Source organism: Neofelis nebulosa, chromosome 14 (genome assembly GCF_028018385.1).
Source record: "Neofelis nebulosa isolate mNeoNeb1 chromosome 14, mNeoNeb1.pri, whole genome shotgun sequence".
Lineage (NCBI taxonomy): Eukaryota > Metazoa > Chordata > Mammalia > Carnivora > Felidae > Neofelis > Neofelis nebulosa.
The window spans coordinates 54800386-54826433 of NC_080795.1; the positions used below are offsets into that span (position 1 = coordinate 54800386).

Here is a 26048-nt window from a genome sequence, read left to right on the forward strand (position 1 = left end):
CTTCGTTCTCCTCTCTTTTCATTATACATAAACTCCCAAGTAATTTCACCAACGCCATGGTTTTCATCATCTCCTGTTGACTCTGAAAAATATATCACCAGCCTGGATCCTCTCCTGATATCCAGACTCAAATATTCAACACTCTATTGGATATTTTCATTTGAACATATTGGTTCCTCAAAACTGTCAAGTTCCAAGATAAACTAAGTATCTTTATTCTCAAAAGTTCTTTTGTGTTTCTTATCTGAGGGAGTGATACCACCCAATTGCCAAAAATGGAGCAGTAATGTATTCTTTCCTCTTGTCATTTCCCACAGTCTAGGTCATTAAAATCTATAAATTTCCTCTCTTAAATATCTCAGATTTCTCCTGTTTTCCCTGGCACATTATTATATATTATATATTATATATTATATAATATATATGTAATATATTATATAATATAATATATATTACATATATATTATATTATATCAGTTGCTGAATTCATGTATGATTTTGTGAAGAAGGGAAGTGAATAGATAGTGTTTTTCTTAGATGTGGTATATACTCTGTAGGTTGGGTTAGACACTGAACATATCAACATTCCCATTTTTCTTCTTTTTGCATAGCTTTTGTGAATACAGTTTTAAGACTATAAATTATATTACTTTGAGTAAGACACACCATTTACCTATTGTTGTTATATTCCCTGCATCAATTTATTGTTCCACTAACATTATATGAAAGTGTTCACTCTTTCAATCCTAAATACTATCAGTTTTTAACAATCTGATGGGCAAAATGCTATACTTCTTTCTCTTAAAGTCATATTTTCATGATTACCAATAACTTCCAGCATTTTCATGCATATATTATAGTTTTCTGTTTTTTTTATGTGAATTAAAACATATATTTTACATGAATTACCTGTTTTCATGATTTGTTCATGATAACGTAATAAAATTTAAATATTTCTACTGAGTTGGAGGAGCTTTTTATGTGTTAAGCATATGAACCTTTTCTGGGATGGGGGTAAAATGTTTTCTTTTTACTCTGCCACATGCCTCTTAAGGATATTTATGTTATCTTTGTCATCCAGAAATATTTTGCACATAGGTTTTTTAATAGAAGTAGAGTTGAAATATGTTGTATTAGTTTCAGGTGTACAATACAGTGATTTGACAGTTACATACATTATACCATGCTCATCATGACAATCGTTAAACCATCTGTCACCGTACAATATTGCTAACTATATTCCCTTTGCTGTACTTTCCATGCCTGTGACTTGTTTATCTTCTGACTGGAGTATGTAGTTTGACTGTGGTCTCCCGGTCTTTTCCTTTATGCCCCCACAACATTGTCTAATTAGTCTCTCTTTCGTGGTCCTCTTGCCTTCCTCTGGGCTCCAGGTTATTCCAGAGATATCTTTCACAACACAAATCAGCCTGTTACTTCTTGCTTAAAATCCTTCGGTGGCCTCCCATTGTCTACATTGATTTTAAAGTGCATATTGATTTCCGTACAGCAAAACCGATCTTTCATGATCTGGTACCTTGCTGCCTTTCTGACTCACAGCCTCTCGCTCATCCCTACCAACCACATGAACCCACCAGTGTTCACATATGCCACGTGTAGAGCTCATGTCGTAGTCCCCTTTGTCTGGGACGCCTTTCCTCTTTCCTTGTCCTCTTAGGGATTTCCTACTTATCCTTTCAGGCTCAAGCACAGTTGATTATTCCTTTCTTTATGCTACCATATGATGTATATTCCTCTCTTGTACTGTTTTCCCCATTTTTGCTATAATAGTGTATCTGTAGTCTTATTTACTTAACAGCCTTCTTTCACATATATCCATTCTTAACTTAAATAAAACTATTCAGAAGGGAAATGTTTGATCTCTACAGTAAATGGACATGCAGTGCTTTTTGCGATAGCTATGAGAAAACATAAAAATAAAAATATAACTACTACAAAAATCTAACAATTGCCCATGTGAAATCAATGAGCATCAGTGGCAATGCACATGTTACCTTTTGGAGCACATTGCTTAATTGTACAACTTACCAAATTATCCAAAGATTTATAGATCATGGTACAATTATGGCTTACAGAAAGATATAAATTTAAAAGAGTTTAGACGAATTTTTAAATAATCACATTTTTTTCTAGTTATCACCATAATAAAAAGCATTACTCTTAACCTTGTGCAAATGGAGTAAGTCTTGGTTGACTATACCTCAACTGAATTCTAAACAGAGTGTGGTGGAAACCCTTAACAGTGTTTCTTAGCCCATCTTTCCTCTGGCCTTTGTCTTAATTCAGGAGGGAAAGTATTAAATACAGATAAAAGGAAATGAGATCAGCAGGGCAATGAAAATGGGATGTTGTGCCTTAGGGGGCAGATGTCGTCGTGGAAAACTCTTGTCAGGCTGAGTTTGTTAGATTATTGAGTTTTGCCAAACATGATTAAGTTCAGAATCATGACTGTCTTTAGATGTCTTGTCTTTTTTTAACTTTCTTGCCTTTCTCATGTCCTTGATATTGTAGGCCAGACTGTCACTCATTCTGAATTTGTTTTGTCTGATATTTCCTCAGGATTAGTTTCAGGTCATGCATCTTTGGCAGGAATATGCACAGAAGTGATTCTGTGTTCTTTGCCAATGCAATCTATCAGGTGGCACATGAACCAAATGATCCCATTACTGATGATGTCCACTTTGACCACTTAATTAAGGTGGTGTCAGCCAAAGCTTCTCAACTGAAAAGTTACTTTTTCCCATTGTAATTAATAGGCATTTTTGTGGGAAGATTCTTTGAGATGACATAAAAATCCCATTCTTCACAAAACTTTCAATTTATTCATATCAGCATGGACTCATGGCTTCCTATTTTATTCAGTGGGCTATTATCCATTACTATCATTATTTATATTGTTAAAATTGTCCCAGATTTCAAACTGGCTTCCACAACCTTCTGACAAGATCTCATTAGTTGTTCCTTTTCAAATTACAACCGGATACAAAAAACTTTTCATTCAGAAAGGATGTTATTAAGTTTTCCTTAAAAAAAAAAAAAGACCTGAAAGATGAATGCAATAGCTTATTAACATGATTCTATATTTTAATGAGATGAAGTTACTGTTTAATTATTTATCCTTTGTGTTGATTTTATTACTATTCACCGTTTGTGATCTTAGGTTGTGATAAAGGCATTTATTTTAGACAATGCTGAAATTGCACTCATGAGTCCATGAGCTATTGGACTGATAATGGTGTCCTTTTGTTCTGTTATCCCATCTGCGATTTCAGTTTTTCTAGACTTCTAGCTGAACTTGGAGATCACATGCCGTTGAGGCTTCCCTTCCTTCACCGAAAGCTGTCTGACATCCTCAGTGGTCTTGTTGAGTCTCCCATGACTGCTCTGTCACAGAGGCCAGTGGGGGCACTTCAGGGGGCCATCATCCCTGTCCCCCAAATTATACACAACACAACGGTGTGTTTTTTTCCTTAGAGAGGAGTTCCGTAGCTTCCAGAAGATTCTTGAAGGGTCCATTAATTTTAAAAAGTTTGAAAACTATTCCTGTAATACCTCATTTTGTTGTCATTTAGAGTCCTAGAGCAACTCTTTCCACATTGTTTGACTCTAAATCTTTTTTTTTTAATTTTTTTTAACGTTTATTTATTTTTGAGACAGAGAGAGACAGAGCATGAACGGGGGAGGAGCAGAGAGAGGGAGACACGGAATCGGAAGCAGGCTCCAGGCTCTGGGCCATCAGCCCAGAGCCTGACGCGGGGCTCGAACTCACGGACTGTGAGATCGCGACCTGAGCTGAAGTCGGACACTCAACCAACTGAGCCACCCAGGCGCCCCGACTCTAAATCTTTTGATGGTGATATTGATCAAATTTCTTTTTTTAACATATTATGATATAATACATACAACTTAATATTTATCACTTTAACCATTTGTAAGCACATCATTCAGTGTCATTAAATATATTCACAATGTTGTGTAACTATCATTACTAGCTATATCAAACACACTTTCATCTTTCCTAATAAAAACTCTGTACCCGTTAAACAAAACTCCCTCCCCACGCCCCAGACCTTGTTAATTTCTATTCTACTTTCCGTCTCTATGAATTTTTTCAGTTCTAGCTAGACATCTCATATAAGTGGAATCGTACAATATTTGTCTTTCTGTGTCTGGCTTATTTCACTAAACCTAATATTTTCAAGGTCCATCTATGTTGTTAACATATATCAAATTTCATTCATTTCTATGGGTGAATAGTATTCTTTTATGTGTATATACCACATTTTGTAATTCATTCATCATTGATGGACACTTGGGTCATTTCCATCTTTTAGCTATTATGGATAATGCTGCTGTGAACATGGGTATACAAATATCTATTCACGTCCTTGCCTTCAGTTATTCTGGAATAATTCCTAGGAGTGGAATTGTAGGGTAGACCTCTTTTTATTAGATTAAAAATCTAAAATTAGTTTCTTCTTTTCACCATCAAGAAAAGTTTTTGCCACACTATTCAAAGTCCACTGTTATTCCCTAATCAATTTGCTGTATGTAAGTTCTTTGATATGAATCCACCTGAGTAGTTAACACCCCAGTGTTGTCTTGTCATACACTTGAAAACAAAATTCATCAAAGAAGAAGATAGTTTCTTTACAAGTTTATAGTTTCCCTTCAGTATAGATTCTGTAGATCCTGTTCTCTTGCACCATGCATGACCCATAGAGAATATTTTACTTCATGACCAAGATATCCTAGGCATATTTCCATACAGGTTTCAGAATTCATTTTGCAAATTACTTGGAATGGCACCTTTCACCAACGAACAGGAATAGAAAATAAAGACACATCATTTCCCTTGTGGAAATGATTATTCTGGACACGGTGCTAATTTGCCAACGCTGAAAAAGTCAGTTTTGTTTATAAAGACCTTGACATATCCACAGAATTGAGAATTTTAAGTAAATATCATGAGCTTGTGTTTGCTGGTCCTTGGGGTAATCACTTAATTCAAGCTCCTCCAGAGTTCTTTATCCTTAGAAATCATATTAAAAGAATGACATTAGCAAGGTGTTGGAAGATAGGAGAAAAAAAATCAAAGATGGATTTATAGTTGGAGCTCAGACTGAGGGATTCATTTTCATAGAGGTATTTTGTCATTTCTCCTAAAGTCACCCTTATGTCCATCAGAGAGGCAATAGAGAGGGAATGGAAATATTCCTTTGAGACTCACAGTTAATTATCCTAAATAATGTGGTAGGGGCTGCCTGTTAATGGGAATGGAAATCAAGTAATCTGGGGAACCTGCAGTGCCCACATCACCTCTCACGCTTCATGCTGTCAGATGTGCTCCAGATTAGCTTATGTTCTTTAGATTTGCCCATATTCTGGAGAACAACAGAAACACAGAATTGAAGCTTTTGGAGGTGTTCTTATTCATGTGTTTGAATACTCTCCATATCTCTGCCAGGTGGATTTCTGGATCCCAGAATTGTTCAGACAGAGCAATATAGGGTGATGGTTCAAAGCGCCCCCCATGTTGGGAGTCAGGCCCATTTGGAGCTGATTTCCAGCCCTGCCACTTATTAGTTGTGAGCCTTAGATAAGTCACTTAAACATCTGAGTCTCAGTTTCCTCACCGTAACACATTTTTAGAAACTTTTTTTTTAATGTTTATTTATTTTTGAGAGAGAGAGAGACAGAGTGTGAATGGGGGAGGGGCAGAGAGAGGGAGCCACAGAATCTGAAGCAGGCTCCAGCCTCCAAGCTATCAGCACAGAGCCCAACGTGGGGCTCAAACTCACAGACCGTGAGATCATGACCTGTGCCGAAGTCAGATGCTCAACCGACTGAGCTACCCAGGCACCCCTACCATAACACATTTTTAATAACACCTTGCATGATTGTTAAGAGAACCAAGTAGAATAAAATTTGTAAGTTCCTACCATTACTGAATGGCCTCTTTGTTCTCATCACAGTAGTGAGTACCTTGCATACATGTTGTCCCTTGTTGGAACAATAAATAGGCCAGTATCATGTAGGCCTTGAGTTATCACTCAGGCGGATTACTCCAAGAGTTTCTCAAACAGCATCAAATCACACCTCACCCCCACCTTCAATTCATTCTCCAAAATGTGTTTGCAGTGACACTTGAAGGAGTTTGATCATCTTGTTTCCCTACTTGAAATAAATCAGTATGATCTTATCACCATCAGGACTATGTTTACTTGCCTGCTGGCCAGACTCAAATGTCACTTCTAGATTCCTTCCTGGATACCTGCACATAACGTCACTGCAAGCTTACCTGATCGCCGTAGACACAGAGCTCTGGCTCCCAGTGAGCAAGAAGTCTCTTTCATTTTCTGTATGAAAACACCAAGCATCTATCCTGGCCTTCAGTAGCTCTCAACTAATATTTACCGAATCAATGACTAAATGCATGTCAGTCCTTTGAGAGTAATTAGCATGTCTCCCCCTGTCTCTTGCTCTTAACTTTTTCTTCACATTAAACCAGAGACACATATCTAGTTACCCTTATTAATATACCTCAGTGGACCCAGCTGCCCACAGGATCAGTCCAAGCTTGGCTTATGACTCAGCTGCTAAATTGAACACATGGGTTCATCTCTCCTAAAAAAACATTGACATCATGGTAGAACGTACAAAGGGTGAGGCAGTCTCACAAATACAGAGACCTGGAATAGGGATATCAGCAAACCAAAAATTTTCACCCAATTTCTGGGTGACTCAGAATGCATGGGTTCACATTGCTGGTTAAAGCAGAAAAGAGGGACTCCCGGCTCAATGTATGTAGAATGAAACAAGCGTAAGGTAAACTGGGTTTTGTGTGTGTGTATGTGTGTGTGATAAATCTATCAGATTAAGCAGCAGGAGGAGGGGCAGAATCAGATGACCGAGGTCACTAAAAACTGAGGACCAGCAGCTCCTGTTTACCCCTCCCTCTTCCTCTGCTGCTGCATGTGCAGTGCTGGCATTTGCCCATTGATTGTCTTTCCCAAACGATTTCCCTGCCCTCATGATTTATACAGATTCTCTCCAGTGAACTCCTTTTATTCTTTAGAACGCCACGTGCACATCTTGGGAGTTCTGGGGAGAGTTGGGAGGTCCACAACCCCTTGGGATTCCTTCTATTAGAATGCTTAACGCATGATGTTACAATGTCTGTAGCTGCTATCCTCATGGACTACAAGCTTCTTGAAGAAAGGAATTGTATCTTATTCATATTGTATTTCAGAGCCTGGTCTTATGCTTGCAATAGTGTAGGTCTTCAATAAATGTTGGGTGGAAGAATGAATGAATAACCAGGACAATGTTCTGTGCTTCTTACAGATCTGGCCTCCCTTTGCAGACTATGCTACAGTTGGTTTATAGTTTTCCAGATACAGTCTGAGTATACGTAGGGTTAGGCAGGGAGTGGGCAAGTTACCCAACTGAAATTATTGATTTTCAAATTTCTTTACATAATAATATCAACAACAATAATACCATTTGTTGATTATTATGTGACCGTCACTGTGCTGTAAACTTTGTGCAGATAATCATGAATTCTCATAGCCACTCTATAAGATAGCTGTTATGTTTCCACTATAGTAGTTCCCTATAGCTTCTGTAACACACGATTTACAAAGTCAGTATCACTGGGTGCAAGTTAAGCGTGAGTAGAGCTAGCAACACTCCTTCCAGAGGCTCTACGGGAGAATCCATTCCTTCCCTTTTCCAGCTCCTGGTGGCTGCTGGCATTCCTTGACTTGTGACTGCATCACTCCAAGCACTTCTTCTGTGGTCACAAAGCCTCTTCCTCCTCTGTGTCAAATCTCCCTCTGCTTCCCTCTTGTAAGGACATATGCGATTGCATTTAGGGTCCACCTGGGTAATCTCCCTATCTCAAAACCCTTCTCTTAATCAGATCTGCAAAGACTTTACCATACAAGGTAAAGATTATAGCTCCAGGGATTAGGACACAGATCTCTTGCTCTCTTTTTGTTTTTTAAGTTAATGTATTAATTTTTTGAGAGAGGGGTGAGGGGGAGGGGCAGAGAGAGAGGAAGAGAGAAGATCCCAAGCAGTCTCTGCACTGACAGTGGGGCTCCAACTCATGAACTCTGAGATCATGACTTGAGCTGAAACCAAGAACTGGACGCTTAACTGACTGAGCCACCCAGTCACCCCAGGACACAGATATCTCTTTGTGTGTGTGTGGGGCGGGGGGCATTTTTTCAGCTCACCATACCACACTTTGCAGATTTGGAAACAAAGGGATTAAGTTCACTTGCCCAAGTACACACAGGCTTTAAGCAGCGGGGTCTGGATTTGAATTTGCATCTATTTGATCTCAGAGTCTGTCTTTCTGTCCCTTCTTCTCTCCCTCTATCCTTAAATAATGAGTAATAACCCCAAGACACTTGCATTGTTGCTTTATTCTGAGTCAAGTTTAAATGTAAAAGCCCCGCGTTCAGAATTCAAAGAGCAGGCTGTACCAGGAGAAATCACTGATGACACAGGCCCACACTCTAGGTTAGCTCAACACTTGCATTTATTTCCTTCATTATGGAAGCAGGCAGTGAGGTGTTGAGGAGAGCAGGCTGAGAGGGGCACACTCCTCACGGGGATGGGTCAGTATCTCATTACTTTGGCTGCTGCTGACTCTAAGCTGGTGTGTCAGGGGCCTCTGCCAGCAGGATTTCCTTCTGCCTGGGAAGCTGGAGTCACTTCCCATTCTGTGTGTTGTAGTCTGCATGAAACCTAATCCAGTTCCTCCTTTACAGATGTGGAGAGGCAGAAGCCCAGCCCCAGCCGCCATGGTAGAATTTTCTTTTTGAAGTTTATTTATTTATTTTGAGACAGAGAGAGAGAGAGAGAGAGACAGAGAGACAACAAGTGTGGGAGAGGGGCAGAGAGAGAAGGAAAGAGAGAACCCCAAGCCGGCTCCCCATGTCAGCACAGAGCCTGACGCGGGGCTCCATCCCAGGAACCATGAGATCATGACTTGAGCCAAAACCATCAGTTGGATGTTTAGCTGACTGAGCCACCCAGGCGCCCCTGTGCTAGAATTTTTACTGGGGGCCTGAGGACCACAGCTGCAAGGAGTATTGGTCCACTGGCTTTTATTTAAATTCAAACAACTTTTCACATTACTCACCTTTTAGGTGTAAATATGCTTTTCCCTTCTCAAAAAATACTATGTTCAAAACCATACATTTTATATAAACATATTTATAATATTTCTTATTAACAATGTGTTTAACATACTGTGGTGAAAACACTCTGCCAAAACAAATTCGCTTGAAGTGAGTGACGAAACATCTTTGCAGAATATTTAAATCACACAAGTCATACTTGTACATATTCAAACAATGCAAAGGCAGATAGGACATTCCTTCCTTAGAGGTAACCACTGAAAGGTGAATAATTTGGGGTGCATCCTTCCAGTCCTCTGTTTATATATTTTTACATGAGTATCTAATATATTTGTTTTTATTTTCAATACATGGGATCATATTTTGACTACTTGTTCTTTTTTTAAGAATTTTTTAATTTATTTTGAGAGAAAACGTGCTCTCATGTAAGCTCAAGCAGGGGAGGGGCAGAGAGAGAGAGAGAGAGAGAGAGAGAGAGAGAGATTCCAAAGTGCAGAGCCTGACATGGGGCTTAATCTCATGACTATGAGATCATGACCTGAGCTGAAATCAAGAGTCAGAAGCTTAACCAACTGAGTCACCCAAGCACCCCTTGACTACTTGCTTTTTAAAATTAACAGTGAACTTTAGAAGTGTTTACAGATGAACTTAGAAAAAGTTGCATAGTATCCCAAGATGTGGATATATAATCCCATAATGTATTTACTCCCTTATTGGACATATTTTAAATGGTGCTTTTTCTGTTATTAAGACAGTGCTATGACAGGCATTACTTTACGTGTAGCTTGAGCGTTTGTGTAACAATACACAGGGGTGGATTTTTAAAAGTGGCATACTCTTTCCACTGTACCAAAAATGGGAAGATTGGTACAAAGCTAGCCAGATTTGAGTCAGAGAGCTCCTCTGAGATCTCAAAAGTTTTAAACTCTGCAGCCAGAGTTCATACTATGCTATAGATGAGGTCTTCTGGCAATTATACTTTCTCACAAAGCTCCTTGAGGGATGTCTTCAAGAATTCATCTTCCGGTCTTTCCCACATGCCCATTGCTGCCCTTGAAGCTGATTGTGGCTCTCTTCCTATTACTAGGATAACTTCGTATTTCTATTGCTTCCTTTCATGGTGTATTAATTGTGATTTTGTTTGGCTGCAACATAGCACACTTGACTGTAATGACTTTGCCAAGTGGGCTCAGTTTGCCTACACAGGAACAAATCCAGAGGGTGTTGTACGGATCTGGCATGACAGCTCCATGACACCACTGGAGACCGGGCTTCCTCTGTCTTCCTGCTCTGCCATCCTTTGCATCTCTCTTATCCTCATGGCTGCAAAATGGCTGCTTTGCCTCCAGGCATGGCATCTGCATCCTAAGCTAGAACATGGGAGGGGCAATGGGCAAAGGACAAAGACAAAGTCTGTATGCCAGCTGAGGCTGTCATTTTATAAAGAGCTTTCCTGGAAGCTTCAACCAGTGGCCTCTGCTTACATCTCTCTTTCCAGAACTGGAATACATGGTTTTTCTGGTTGCAAAGTTTCAGTGGAGATGAGCATATTTAACAGGGTTCTTTGTGACCAAACTGTGGGTTTGGTTAATAGAAATGGAGGGAAGAATGGAGATTGGGTAGAAACAAGCAGCGCCATACTTGGCGATTCAGGTGAAAATGTCTTGAATAAAGCCCTAAAAAGGTGGAATATTCATCACTGATTCTGTTACAGGTAAAGGCATTAAAATGCATGGTATATATAACACTGTAACAATAATATTGCAAGTAAGAAATTACCTCTTCTACTGTGCTAGAAAAAAAGAATCTTTTTCATTTTTCTACACTTCATTCTGGCCCCACTGAATATATGCACTTGTGATTTTTTCTTTCATACCTTCTACATGCATACAGTCTAGGATAAATTAAATGTAATATTCTTTACTTTTTAACTCTCTGTAAGTATTTTAATACTCTGCTGCCCAATTTTCTAAATATTCATGTAAAAGAATTAGAGTAGATTCCACTAGTTTGATTTATTTATTTATTTATTTATTTAAATCCTACAATGTTATATATTTAGATATTTTCCATTTTAAAAAGATAATGTTACAAGGACTTCTTTCATATATCACTTTTTATTTCTTTAGGACTCATCCTTTATGGACACATTTCAATAAAATGAACTATGGTTGAAGTATATGAGCATTTTTATGATTGTCAGGAAAGGCACCATGCTATTTTTGGGAAAAGTTTTTACCAAGTTATATTCTCATTATCACTGCATATGCGTATCCCTTTTATCACATTAAAAAAAGAAGAAGAAGAACGAAATGAAGGGAAACAAAGAAGCGGCGGGGGGGCGGGGGGGGGGGCGGGAAGGAGAGTTGTCCAGGATTGAATCAGCCCTGCCCTCTTGTGGTAAATCTTAAAATTTCAATGCAGGCTTTTTCTTTCTCAAGGGCTTGTGTTCAGAATGTTGGGCATAATGCTGTTGTTAGCCACTGATCTTTTCAAATAAAAGTGGGGACCTCAGTATTAGTTTTACAGACTCAGAGAACAGGAATCATTTGGGCTTGAAATCCACAACAGTACCCAAGAAACGACCTACAATAGATCTGTATGGGAGCAGATAAATGCTTGTTCTGTTGATTAGGAATTGGTGGTATTGCTTGGGAAGCAGTCTTCTGAAAGGGACAGTCCTTAAATGATGATTTAAAGAAATGGAGAATATTTGGTTTAAGACTGATATCTATATGTATATGTATATCTATATCCATGTCTCTCTCTCTCTCTCTATCTCTGTCTCTATATCATCTATCTATGGAGAGAGAGAGAGAGAGAGAGAGAGAGGAAGAGAGGGAGAGATCCAGAGGAAACAAAGCCTAATTATTGTACTTTGCAAGTGAAGTACTTTGCAAAGAATCATAGCACTTAGGGGGCTTTCCCAAATAAAAACTCCAGTAAATAACACAGAGCCCGTAGTTGCTCTGTTAGCCCTGGCTTTTGCTACTGGACTCCATGGTCTTTCTGTTAGATTTCTTCTTAAAGAGTATGAGCACCAAATGAGATAGTATCTGGGGAGTGCTTTGAGAAATATTCAGTACAAGCACAAGCAAGCAGAATTATTAGTAGATATAGCAGAGAGGCTATAGCAAAGTGTGATTTATATCTGTGGCAGAGTTAGTTTGCCTAAAATCCCTGAAATGGCAGAATTCAAAAGGTTTTTTAAAAAATTCATTTTGGTCCACTCATCTTACTGGTAGAATAAATACATCAGAACTAATACACATGTAGTGCTTAACATAGTGCTGGAGCAGAGCATTGATCTGAAACTGTTAAATAATAATCACTACCCCTGTATGTTTGGCCTGTCCTACATGATTTACATATATTAATTATATATTAATTTTTCAGTCATCACAACCACCTGATGAAGTAGATCTTATTTTTTAAATTAATTAATTAAATTATTTATTTATTTATTAATTTATAGAGAGCAGGGGAAGAGACCAAGAGAGAGGGAGAGAGAGAGAATCCCCAGCAGGCTCTGTGCTGTCAGAGTGAAGCCCGACCTGGGGCGCAGGCTCACCAACCATGAGATCATGACCTGAGCTGAAATCTGGAGTCAGGTGCTTAACCGACTGAGCCACCCAGTAGATTCTATTTTTAATTCTTTTTTATGAGGAACCTGATGCCTGGAGGGGTTAAGTAACTTGCTATGATCACACAGCTTTAAGTGGCAGATCCAGGATTTGACTATAGGCAGTCTTACTGTCTCCCTAAACTACCCTTAATAACATCTAGTGCTCAGACTAGAAGCCCATTTCCTGGCTACTATTTAACACACTGTATCTTCTCTGTTACGCATGGCTCTATCTTATGCTGGAAAATAGGAGAAGGTCTCCTCAGATCTTTTTAGACAAGTAACAATGTAACTTTATGGAGAGTCCATGTATTATAAAAATGAAGTGTTACAGCCGAAAAGTAAATATTTAATTTGTTTCCTTTAGTCATAGCAGTGGAGAAAGAGATATGCCAGGATCTTTTTCTTCTCAATACCAGAGGGGAGACGATATAAAGAGACTCCTTTTTCATTCAAAAGTCAACTAATGTTTACTGAGTGTTTTTTTTAACATAAGGGCTGAGTTTACCTTGATGAGTAAGGTAGATGGGGTGTCTGCCCTCAAGGTACTTAGATTCTTGTGGAAATGAGTGTCAATTAACTGATTCCAAGGGCAAATGTGATAATTGTAAGAAAAAAAAGGGAGAATATATGGCAGAGTATAACACTGACCCATCTTAATATAGAAAGTGAGAGAAGGTTTCCTAAGGAAGTGACATTTCAGGAGGAAGAGCACTTCAGGAGGAGGGAATAGGGTGTGCAAATACTGTCACAGGAGGGAATATGACCCCCATAAGGAACTGAAAGATGACTGTGGCAGGAGCATTGGAGAGCAGGAGAATACAGGTAAGATGAAATGTAGGTGATGGACAGATCGAACAAAGCTTTTTTGGATCTGTGAATGGTTTTGATCTTTCTCCCAAGAGCAATAGGGAAATGATTAAAAGGCTTCAAGCTTGTGTGGGGGTGGGGGTGGGGGGGTGGGGAGTGGGGGTGTGTGTGTCAATCTTGCGAAAGTCTGAAGAATGGATTGGAAAGAAGCATTGGTAAGAATTTGGCTAGGAGATGCCCTTTTAGCACTGGATGGGAAGATAATGTTTTGGATCAAAGTAGAGGCAAGGCAAAAAAGTAAGTGGAATTAATAGATATTTAGGAGGTAAACTTGAGAAAATTTGGCAATGGAACAAATATGGTAGATGGCAGAAGGAGATTGTCAAGGAAGCCTTCAGGTTTCTTGGAATGCAACAGATGGTACCACCCTTCATTGAAATAAAGAATATGGGAAGGATGGGCATGGGGGAACAGAGCTCCCTTTTAGACTTGAAGTGTTAAATATAAGGAGGTAGTTGGGTTCATGAAACTAGAATGTCAAAGAGATAGCAGGAGATAAAAACTTGGTCATCAATGAAGCACAAAGAATCATGGATGAAATTGCCTAGAGAGAGTGTGTAGCAAGAAGAGGGGCTGGATGAGTCTAGAAGAACTCTACTATTCAATGGCCAGAAAAAGAAAAGTGAGCTTGTAAAAGAGACAGAGGAAGAGTTGAAAGTCAGAGAAAAACTAAGAGTGGTGTCACAGAGGATGCAGAACGAATATTTTCAAAAAGAAGTAATTAATCAGTTGTCAAATATGCTAAAAGCCCAGGAGAAGTAACACTGCAAATGTCCATTGGATTTAGCTGCATGAGGGTATTAGATGATCTCAGCATGATGGAAGCCAGATTGGATGTGTTAAAGAGAATAGGTAAGGAAATGGAGATGGGAGAATAGAATGGTAGCTGAATTAGTCGAGGTTCTCCAGAGAAAAAGAACCAATTATATTTAAAATTTATCTTTATATGAAAACATTTATTATAAGGAATTGGCTCATGTAACTATGGTGGCTGACAAGTCCAAGGCCTGAAGGATGCAAGCTGGAGACCCAGGAGAGCCATGAGTATACTTCCAACCCAAATGCTGGCACTCTCCAGACCCAGGAAATGCTAATGTTTCAGTTAGAACTTGAAGGCAGGAAAAAGCCAGTGTTCCCATTTATAGGCAACCAGGCAGAGGAATTCTTTCTTGTTCAGGGAATGGGGTCAGCCTTTTTTGTTCTATTCAAGCCTTCAACTAATTGTGTGATGCCCATTCACATTAGGGAGGGCAATCTGCTTTACTCAGTCTACTGATTTAAATGTTAATCTCCTCCAAAAACACCCCAACAGATACACCCAAAATAATGTTTGACTAAATATCTGGCCACACCATGGCTCAGTTAAGTGGACACAAAAAATTCTACTGAGAGACCAAATAACAGGAGAATGGAAAATGCCCACTAGGTTAGTTGACATGGTAGAGAGATGGAATCAAAGTCATACCAGAGATAGCTGAAGAGTGACTGAGAGGTAATGACCTATAGATGTTTTATTTGAGAAGTTTTGCTATGAAGGAGAGGAAAATGGAATGTCAAAGTTACAGGCTCGCCCTTCCTTCCTTCCTTCCTTCCTTCCTTCCTTCCTTCCTTCCTAATAGCAGAGAATTAAAAATATTTTGAATGGGAAGATCAACCCAAAATAAAAGAGATAATAAATATTATAAAGCTCTTGAGAAGTAGGAGTGGATGAGATCCTTGCCTTTCCTTTTCCATCTTCCTGTCAAATCTCAATCCATAATACCAGTGGGAACATCTGGGACCCTCACTGGACTAAACATTGTTGTCATGATTTTCATCACCACCATCCTTGGCATCATCAAGAAGCATTGCAAATTTCCAAATGGCATAGGGCATAATGTTCTAAAGCTCTAGAAGAGAAACATAATTTTTGCTTTATCTGCTCTATTTCAAACCCTGGCTGGAAGGGATAGTTCAGCCTGGTCTGCCTTAGACAGCATGCACACAGCTGAAGGAAGTACAGAATTTTTTGCTCATCTGTGAAAATTTCTTTCTTCATTCCATGTACCAAGTTGACACCATGTTCAGGAATAGTGAAGATCATAAAAACCCATTCTGAAGATGTTTCAATTTAAAATATTAAAGAGTTGAACCATTAGGGATTTCTGAACCTTTGTGCTCAATGTTAAAAATTTGTATAAATGGTAAAATTTGCCTTTATTTTGTTTAATCCTTTTGCTTTCAACATTTATTGAAGAAGCATTTATGGAGCATTTATCAGATGCTACCAGTATGCCTGGCAGTCTAGGAATAGAATGGTGAACAAGAAATGCTTCCTGCTTTCAAAGGATTTGCAGTGTGGTATGACTAAGATAAATACAGACAAGTAAAGAAGTCACTTACAAGTAATAGCATTAGTCATGTTGAGAACATGGTGTCACATAAGCACATAGAAGGGGCGCTGGTCTTGGAGGGTCTGGGAAGTCTCTTTTTGAGATCTAATTTGGAAGTTGTGACCTGAAAAAAATGATTAGGGTCCTGGTGAAGTGAAAAAGGAGGGAAAAAATAGATTTTTTCTTTTTTCTTTTTCTTTCTTTCTTTCTTTCTTTCTTTCTTTCTTTCTTTCTTTCTTTCTTTCTTTCTTCCTCCTTCTCTCTCTCTCTCTCTCTCTCTCTCTCTCTCTCTTTCTCTCTCTCTCTCTTTGTTACAGAGAGAACAACCTAGGCAACCCAGGTCATGGGGGAGGTAAATCTTGGTGCATTCAGAGTCACCTCAAATTTAGCACAAAGTGCAAGGGAAAATGGCAAAAGGTGAGGATGAAGTAAACAGAGGATAGTTCAGGAAGGGAAGATCCAGCAATAACACTAGCAAATACTTCTCTAGTGCCTAGTTGAGCTAGGCTTTATGCATAACAGTTCACTTAATCTGTATAAATGCTCAAAGGTAAGGAATATCATTGTCTCCACCACATAGAAGAGAAATATAGTAAGATGTAGCAACTTACCCAAAATCACACTAGTGACCAGTCATGCTAGTAAGGGTGGAAGAGGAGCTTAAACAGTCTGTTTACAGAGTGTGCTCTGACTACTACACCGTACAGCCTCTCAAGGATAAAGCCTTGGGAGAGAATCAGACCGTGTCCCAAAGCACAGCAGTGATGTGTAGCCAGAACTGTGTTTTGGAAAGATCACTGAATGTACTCTGAAAAAAAAAAAAAATAATGCATACGAGCAGGTCTGGAAGCAAGGGAAGAAGTGGAAATCAAAACCAGGAAATCTCCTGGTTGGGAGGAGACGAGAATGGGAAACCTAAAAATGTAACCTTAAGTAAGTAAAGAAAATGGTGAAATTTCAAATATTCTGTTGGATATTTGAATGATTAGTGTGCAAATTCAAAGAAGATGCCCCTTGGACAGTGATATCAGCAAGATGGCTAAATAAGACATCTTTCACTAGTATCTCCTCAACAGTTTGGCATCCATCCACAGACAAAAGTACCTTTGAAGAGAGCTGTGGGATCCAGGTGGGAGATTGTGAAACCCTGGTGCAGTCCAAGAATGAGGAGAGCTGTTTTGTGAGGATAAGTCTATACCCAGGCAGTTGACTCACTGGCTTTAGTCTTAGCTATAGACCTAGAAGCACCTCTGTACTCCTGAGGACTCACCTACTGCTCTGTTTAGCTTTGGTTCTGTCACCAGCACCTCATGCCAAGGAACCTAGGAGAAGTCTTACCCAACTATAATAGGCAAAGAGACCTCAGTCCCAGCTGTGGACTCCAAAATGACCCATGAACCAGCTCCAGCCCCTCGCAGCTGCAGTCTGAGAGTCCCTGGAGAAAACCAACTTAGTCAGTCATCCACAGATGAGAAAGCTTTTGTGAAAGTCCAGGAGTCTAGTGGAGAAGTTACGGCATACTGCTGGAGCAAACAATCTGAGATTGGATGTGTTGGAGAGGATAAGAGGGAAAGAATCTTAATGACTCTACCAAAAAACTGTTAGAACTAATCAACAAATTCAGTAAAGTTACAGGATAAAAAATCAACATGTAGAAATCAGTTTTGTTTCTATACACTAACAATGAAATATCTGAAAAAGAAACAAAGAGAACAATCCTATTGTTAGCCTCAAAAACAATAAAATATGTAGGAATGAATCTAATCAAGGAGGTGAACTTCTGTACACTGAAATCAATGACTTTAATGAAAGTAATGAAGAAGATACAAATAAATGGAAAGATATCCCATGTTCATGAATTGAAAGCATTAATATTATTAAAATGCACATATTATCCAAAGCCATCTGTAATTTCTTAAATTTTTTTTAATGTTTATTTATTTTTGTGAGAGAGAGAGAAGACAGAGCACAGACAGGGAGGGGGGTTGCAGAGAGAGAGGGAGACACAGAATATACAACAGGCTTCAGGCTCTGAGCTGTCAGCACAGAGCCTGATGCAGGAACTAAACTTACGAACCCTGAGATCATGACCTGAGCCAAAGTTGGACACTTAACCAACTGAGCCACCCAGGTACCCCCAAAGCCATCTGTAATTTCAATGCAATCCCTATAAAAATTCCAATGGCATTTTTCACAGAAATGAGAAAAATCAATCCTAAAACTTGGATGGAACCAGAAAAGACTCTGAATATCCAAAGCAATCCTGGGAAAGAACAAAGCTGGAAGCATCACAATTTCTGATTTCAAACTGTATTACAAAGCAATAGTAATTAAAACATTCTGACATTGACACATAGATTAATGGAACAAAATAAGTAATCCAGAAATAAACCCATACATATATAGTTAACTAATTTCAACAAAGGCACCAAAAATGTACAATGTGGAAAAGATAGTCTCTTCAGTAAATGGTGTTGGAAAAACTAGACTCCCACATGCAAAAGAATGAAACTGGACCTTTATCTTACACTATATACAAAAATCCCTCAGAATGGATTAAAGACTTAAGGGTAAGACCCCAAAACTGGAAAACTCTAGAAGAAAATGCAGGGGATAATTTCCTTGACATGGGTCTTGGCAATGATTTTTTGGATTTGACACAAAATGCAAACAACAAAAGCAAAAACAAATAAATGGGACTATGTGAAACTATAAAGCCTCTGCACAGCAAAAGAAATAATCAACAAAATGAAAAGATAATCTATGGAATGGGAGAAAATATTTGCAAGCCTATACATCTGATAGAGAGTTCATATCTAAAAAATATAAGGAATTAATATGACTCAGTAGCAGAAAACTCAAACAACCCAATTAAAAAATGGACAGAGGACCTGAATAGACATTCCTATAAAGAAGACATAAAAATGTTCAACAGTACATGTAAAGATGGTCAACATCATTAATCATCAGGAAATGCAAATCAAAAATTCCAACTACATATCATCTTACACCTGTTAGAATGGCTATCATCAAACAGACAAGAGATCACAGGTATTCTTGAGGATGTGGAGAAAAGGGAACACTTGTGTACTGTTGCTGGGAATGTTGTTACAGCCATTGTGGAAAATATGGAGGTTCTCAAGAAATTAAAAACAGAACTATCTTATGATCCAGAAATTCCACTTCTGGGTATATATGCAAAGGAAATGAAATGAGGATGTTGAAGATATATCTGCACACTGATGTTCGTTGAAGCATTATTCACAATAGCCAAGACATGGGAACAACCGAAGTGTCCACTGATGGATGAATACATAAAGGAGATGTAGTACACACACACACACCCACACACACACACACACACACACACACCCTATAGGAATATTATTCAGCCATAAGAAAAAGGGAAATCTTGCCATTCATGACACTTACATGGACCTCAAGGACATGCTAAGTGAAATAAAAAGTCAGAGAAAGACAAATATTGTATGATCTCACTTACATTTGAAATCTAAAAAACCAAACTAATAGAAACAGAGAGTAGAATGGTGGTTGCCAGGCACTGGGGGGCAGTGGAGAAATGGGAAGATGTTAGTCAAAGGGTACGAACTTCCAGTTACAAGATGGAAAAGTTCTGAGGATCGAATATACATCATGGTGATTATAGTTAATAAAACTGTATTATACCCTTGAAAGTTCCTGACAGAATAAATATTAAATGTACTAACCACACACACAAATAATGATAATTGTGTCAGGTGATGGAGCTGTTATCTAGTTCTACTGTCGATCACCTCACAGTATCTACATGTATCAAATCTTCTGTACACCTTAAACTTACACAATGTTGTATGTCATTCTATCTCAACAAAGTTGGAGAATGCTTCAATAAAGTAGGTGTATCTTTGTTTAGCAAGGCCCATTAATAATTCTTTGGATCTACAAATGTAGGCCTGGGGCTTTGGTGAAAGGGGGCAGAAGGCAGTAAATTGTCACTGTTCTGAGTGACAACCCAGCAGGAATAGGAAGGTATGTACATAAACAGAAGGGCAGTGGTGAGGCAGAGACAGGCCATCAGAGACTGGTGATTTTAGAGACCCTACAAAGGAGCAAGCCAGTGAGGAATTCCCTGCAGAGATGGAGAATGGTGGATACATTTTGGGAACTCCAATGTCCACTCTCAATTTGAAGTTGGTGTACCTTCTGTGGTATCTTCACTCCTGAACTCTCAGAACTGGTCTGGCTCCTCCTCCTGCCTTGGATCAGTAGTGCTTGGAGAAGAAAGGAGGTGTGGGGGGGGGGGGGAGAGGAGGACGGTGGCTGGTGTGAGACTGAATACGGTCTTGGTGGTAGAAGGTGCAGGGAGACCTGACTCGGGTGACATTCTGGAGGAAGGGGACCCTTGAAAGATGGGAGGCCAGCATCTGGGTGACTTAAGCAATAACAGTCAAGAGTTGACAATCATCCTAGTAGAGGAAGTGAGAGTTTCTCTGGCAAAACAGAACAGAAGCATGTAAATTATTTTAGGGCATAGTTGGTTTGAATAGTGCACACAGGCTTAAAAATTTTCAGTTTAATGAGAGGCAAAAAACGAATGAAAATATGAGAACTAACATCAAATAGATACACAAGCAACTGTAGTGGCAAAGCACTGCTTTGGGACATTTTGAATTGCAAAGGAAGGGTGTGATCAGGGAAAAGTTCAGGAAGTGAGAAGCATGGTGTACTACTTCACGTGGTGGGCTCGATTTTCACTGAAGCTTCAGGCTTCCTTCCATTTTCTCGCCTTGGGCTCACTTGTTTATTCCTTTGTTCCTACTCTTTTTTTTCTTTTTAATGTTTATTTTCATTTTTGTGTGTGAGAGAGACAGAGCGTGAGTGGGGCAGGGGCAGAGACAGAAGGAGACACAGAATCTGAAGCAGTTTCCAGGCTCTGAGCTGTCAGCGCAAAGCCTGACGCAGGGCTCGAACTCACACAAACCATGAGATCATGACCTGAGCCAAGTCGGAAGTTTAACCAACTGAACCACCCAGACACACCCCTGTTCCTAGTCTTTTAGTAGGAACCCCAAGGATGCACAGGGATAGAGGAAGGCACCTATGCCCCTTTACCTGAAAACTCTTGGAGGAAATCATTGGGGAAGAGCAAGCAGTGAGGGGAGGAGAGAGAATAGAGCATTCTGAGCGGCAGGATAGGGTTGTTTGTAGTCATAGAGAAATCACGCAAGAGGAGCAGTGAGCTTGGCTTACCCCTGAGTGTGGTGGGAGCAATATCTAGCTCATGTACTCTAAAGGACCTACTATGTGCTAGGCTCTGAACTACAAATTTTACACACATTCTCTCATTCTCTCCTCTCAGTTACCCAGTGAGCTGTGCACCATTATCATCCTCTTTTTACAGATGAAGAAATTGAGGTCCAAGGATGATTAATAAGTAAGTTGTTTGGGTTTTTTTTTTGTAGTTTCAAGTTTTTATTTAAATTCCAGTTAGCATACAGTGTAATATTAGTTTCAGGAGTAGAACCTAGTGATTCATGTCTTGCATAGGAACCCAGTTCTCATCCCAGCAAATGCCCTCCTTATTACCCATTACCCATTTAGCCCATCCCCTGCCCACCTCCTCTCCAGCAACCTTCAGTTTTGTTCTCTATAGTTAAGAATCTGTTTTATGAAAAAAAAAAACAAGAAAAAAGAAAAAAAAAGAGCCTGTTTTATGGTTTGCCTCTTTTTTATTCCAGTGCTCATTTGTTAAATTCCACATATGCGTGAAATCATATGGCATTTGTCTTTCTCTAACTGATTTATTTCACTTAGCATAATACTGTCTAGCTCCAGAAATAAGTAAGTTTTTAAAATCACACAACTGGTAATTGGCAGAGGCATTTAATCTCAAATCCTGCTCAGATTCAAAGCTATTCCTAGACCTGTCATATGTGTTGTGGCGTGTTAGATGCACGCCAGGACAGGACAGCAACCTTTCTAGTACCGGCACTTGGAAGGCACACATCAATTTCTTGGGCCCGTAGTTCAGTCTTCAAGTCCTGCTTGAGGTATAGAACACTGTGGTAAATCAAGTCATTCTCGTTTAGTGGCTTGGGGGCCTGAAGTACAAAGATTCAGTCTGTATTGTAAAGACAATGAGCAGATAGGCCAGTACTAGAGTTTTACTCATTTCCAGGGTAGATTATTTAATTCTGTCGCATACTGTGCAGAATTAGGTTTCTGTGCACTTAATTGTTTTTGGTCTCAGAAGAAACTAATCTATGAATAACAACTATGGAGTGCAGCTTGTGAATAATAAAGTGAGAGCCTTCATTTTCCAGTTGTTTTATTCCACTGCTGTTCCGTTTACATGGGGAGCAAGGGAGTAAGGATTTCAGATTAATTGCAGTACAGCACATTGAATAATGCAGGTCAGTGGCTGCGTTGCTCACGGGGAAATGCTTTTAATGGGTCCTTTCAAAAGTAGATTTTAAACAATGTCCTGAAAGATTTACTTGCAGATTTTTAAAAAGAGTGTCTTAACAAAGCTATTTTGAGGAGATTTTTTTCATTATTGTTCAGTATAAACTACATAAATGCCTTTTACTGATGGCTCAACATTTGAGTGTCTCTCATAAACCCACAAGCCTGGTGAACTAAAATTGGAATCTAGCATTGGAAGTCTAATGCAAGAAGTCTGGGACTGATTGAGGCTACTTTGAAGATCATGTTTTAACTGTTGTGGCTGAGAACATGGCATATTGCCTGTACTTTCAAAATCTCCAGGAATACCATACCGCCCGCCCCCCCAACCCTCCCGTTTCCTTTCTTGTTCAGGTTTTCTAGAGCCCTTGCTGGGCTTCCTTCCATCTGCAAAGAGGCGGGAGAAGGTGCTAAAGTCATCTGTAAAGGCTAACGACTTTTATTCCCAGTAAGAATATTCTTCCTTCCTTTACGATCAGCACATGAAAAATAACATTCCGACTTGGTGGTAAACTACCACGGAAAAAGATTAAATCTGTTACCTGGTAAATAAATACAAATAGTTAAAAATGAATTTTTGTTTCATCGTTTGGCCTCTACTAGTTCAGAATTCCACTATCTGGGAAGATTTAATATCAGAGAAGTAAAAGCCCTGTTTCGCCACTATTTCATGGGGATTGCTGTCACTTAAAATGAATTTCTTGTACCTTACCTTCTCTTTCTCAGCCAAGATTTAGGCTGCAGGAAGGAGAGCGATAGTTTTAGAGGCAATATGATCATTTAAATGCCATCTCTAAGCTTTGGGTTATTCAGACAAATTATCCAGATTCTTGATTTTTTTTTCTTTCATGTTGTATGTTTTATACCATTTTTGCCTCACAGACTAATATACTTGGTTTAAAGACTTCCGCAAAAGTGGGTGGTTTCTGCAATTAAGTAGGGTAACAATTAATAACTATATGATTTTTGATCAGATTGGGTCTTTTCTCAAGTTCCCTCAGCCTCATCACTCGTATCTTTTAAAGGATCTTTTTTGTTGTTGTTGTTGTTACCCAAAAGGTTTATTTTTCCTTCTCTGTGTTCTCTCTAATACAGAGTTCTGGCCAGCTGTGTTCTGGCCAGCTGTATGACCTTGGACAAGATACTGAACTTGGCTAAGTGGATTGTCCTCATCTATAAAACGAGGACATACTTTGCTATCTGCCAGAAGACTTCAAGGCTTGAATGCGGCAGCATCTGTGGAGCTCTTTGTTAACTGCAAAGCCTCTTGTACTGTAAAGTATTAATGAACTGCCCATTCTACTCCCTAATGTATGTACTTTTACCGCTGGTTGTGATGTCACACAATCCACTATCTCAGATAGGCTTCCGTTATTTCTTTAATGCACTGCACAGCCAAACATCTGTCCCTGGCTTCTTCGTGTCTTCCTGGGGGGCAGATCTCTTTAGTCTGCTCCTGGCTAAAGGCTATTGTTAGAGAAAGTACAACTTGCTTTTTCTGAAACCAAAGACATTTCAGCTTTGAATTCCTAGTCATTATGCTATTTATTGATTGTGCACATGTTTATTGTGCCTATTCTGTCAGACCCTGTTCTCAGCACTGAGATTTGGTCACCTGATAGATGTCTTCTGTTTGCCCCTGCAGATCTGGACTCCAGCCTTCTCCAGTCTGCTCTTTACCCCCAGAGGCTGATCTGTGGGGACTGCTGGCTCCCTTTAGGGTTCAGTTCCAGAAAGGGTCAGCAGGCAGTTTAAGGGATGGTTGGAGGGAGGGAGTTAAGGCATGTATTTTCCAGGCTCCCTTCTAAAGAGAGACCATGGGCCAGCAGTACCCTTCCACTATAGGTCCTCTCTCTTGTTGTTGGTCCTCTCCAACAGCCTCTCATTCTCTGGGCTCCAGTGCCCTTTAGGCCGAGAAGTGACTCAGGCCCTGAGTGCTGTACTGCCCCTGTGCGACAGAAGTCATGCAGTAGTCCCTTGGTAAATGGTCTCTTATTAAACTTTCTCCAGCTACTCATCTGCTTCCTGCTGGGGCCCTGGTAGATTTAAGCAATAAACAAGATGTAGAAGACCTTGCTCTTTATGGGACTTACATCCTGGAGGGGAAGATAGATAATTAACAAACAACAATAAGCAAAATAATAATCATAATAAATAGTGATATTACCTTTGTGAAAAGAGAAGTTTATTTGATAGAAAGAATCTAGGGTGTTGGGCAAGGTACAATGTTAGACAGGGTAGCAGGAAAAACTTTTTAAAATTTTTTTCAATGTTTATTTATTTATTTATTTATTTATTTTAACGTTTTATTTATTTTTGAGACAGAGAGAGACAGAGCATGAACGGGGGAGGGGCAGAGACAGAGGGAGACCCAGAATCGGAAGCAGGCTCCAGGCTCTGAGCCATCAGCCCAGAGCCTGACGCGGGGCTCGAACTCACGGACCGTGAGATCGTGACCTGAGCTGAAGTCGGCCGCTTAACTGACTGAGCCACCCAGGCGCCCCTCAATGTTTATTTTTGAGAGAGAGAGAGAGAGAGAAAGAGAGAGAGACAGAGTGCAAGTGGGGGAGGGGCAGAGAGAGAGGGAGACACAGAATAGGAGGCAGGCTCCAGGCTCTGAGCTGTCAGCACAGAGCCTGATGCAGGGTGGACTGCGAGATCATGACCTGAGCTAAAGTCAGATGCTCAACCGACTGAGCCACCCAGGTGCCCCAGCAGGGGAAACTTTTCAGAAGAGGTAATATTTAATTTGAGATCATATTGACAAAGTGATGAGGGAGAATAAAGTGCAGGCAGAGGAAGAGCACTGGTACAAAGGTCCTGAGGTAGGAATGAGAACAAAGAACATAGAGAAGGCTGGGGTGGCTGGACATCATGAATTCAGAGTGTAAGGGTAGGAAATAAGGAAGTCCTGGAAGTGATCAAGTGTCAAGGCACCCAGCCTAACAATGATGAAAATATAGTAGTATAGGATATTCGGTTAGTAAGGTACATGCTCCAAGATGTTTTGTTACATATACCAGATATTTCTGCCTAACTACCTGGAGATTTCAGAAGGACAACAGATGAATAATAATTTCCCCTCACTGGAAAATACAAGTCTTATTTGTATCTCTGAATTATATTTTTCAAAAATTGCACTGTGTTTTTTACAGGTCAGGGTCAAACATTCTCCATCCCTCCTCTCCAGATTCTTTTTTAAAAAACATGTCTTGGGCTTCTGTCTCAGTCTGCCATTTTCCATCTCTGCGTGTCATCCACATGTCTAGACCTGGGAATGTTTTATGCCTTTTCAAAACTCTCTTCCAGAGAGCAAGCCAGTCATGCTTACAGCTCATTACTTCTCAGATCAAGCTTCCCTTGTGATTTCCCCCCTTAAAAAATGTAGAACCAGTGCCTCTGATACCATGTTTGGGAAGATCAGGCCCCTCACTGCAGGTGTCCGACTCTTGTAAAACTTTCTTATCTCACAACCCTACAAGCCTTGCGGCTGTCTTCACAGTAGTACTGGGAGCCTCCAACACAGCAGCTGAGTCTACA

At 39.7% G+C, this 26048-nt stretch overlaps 1 long non-coding RNA gene across 2 annotated transcripts in view; it reads left to right on the top strand.

Annotated features, from left to right (window-relative positions):
• Nucleotides 1-24781, top strand: part of LOC131494450 (uncharacterized) — a 48237-nt gene extending 23456 nt beyond the window's left edge. For both annotated transcript variants that reach the window (XR_009253408.1, XR_009253409.1), the window contains exons 3-4: nucleotides 21403-21477; nucleotides 23604-24781. This is a non-coding gene — a long non-coding RNA (uncharacterized LOC131494450). The remainder of the gene's footprint in view (nucleotides 1-21402; nucleotides 21478-23603) is intronic.
• The last annotated feature ends 1267 nt before the right edge of the window (nucleotides 24782-26048 follow it).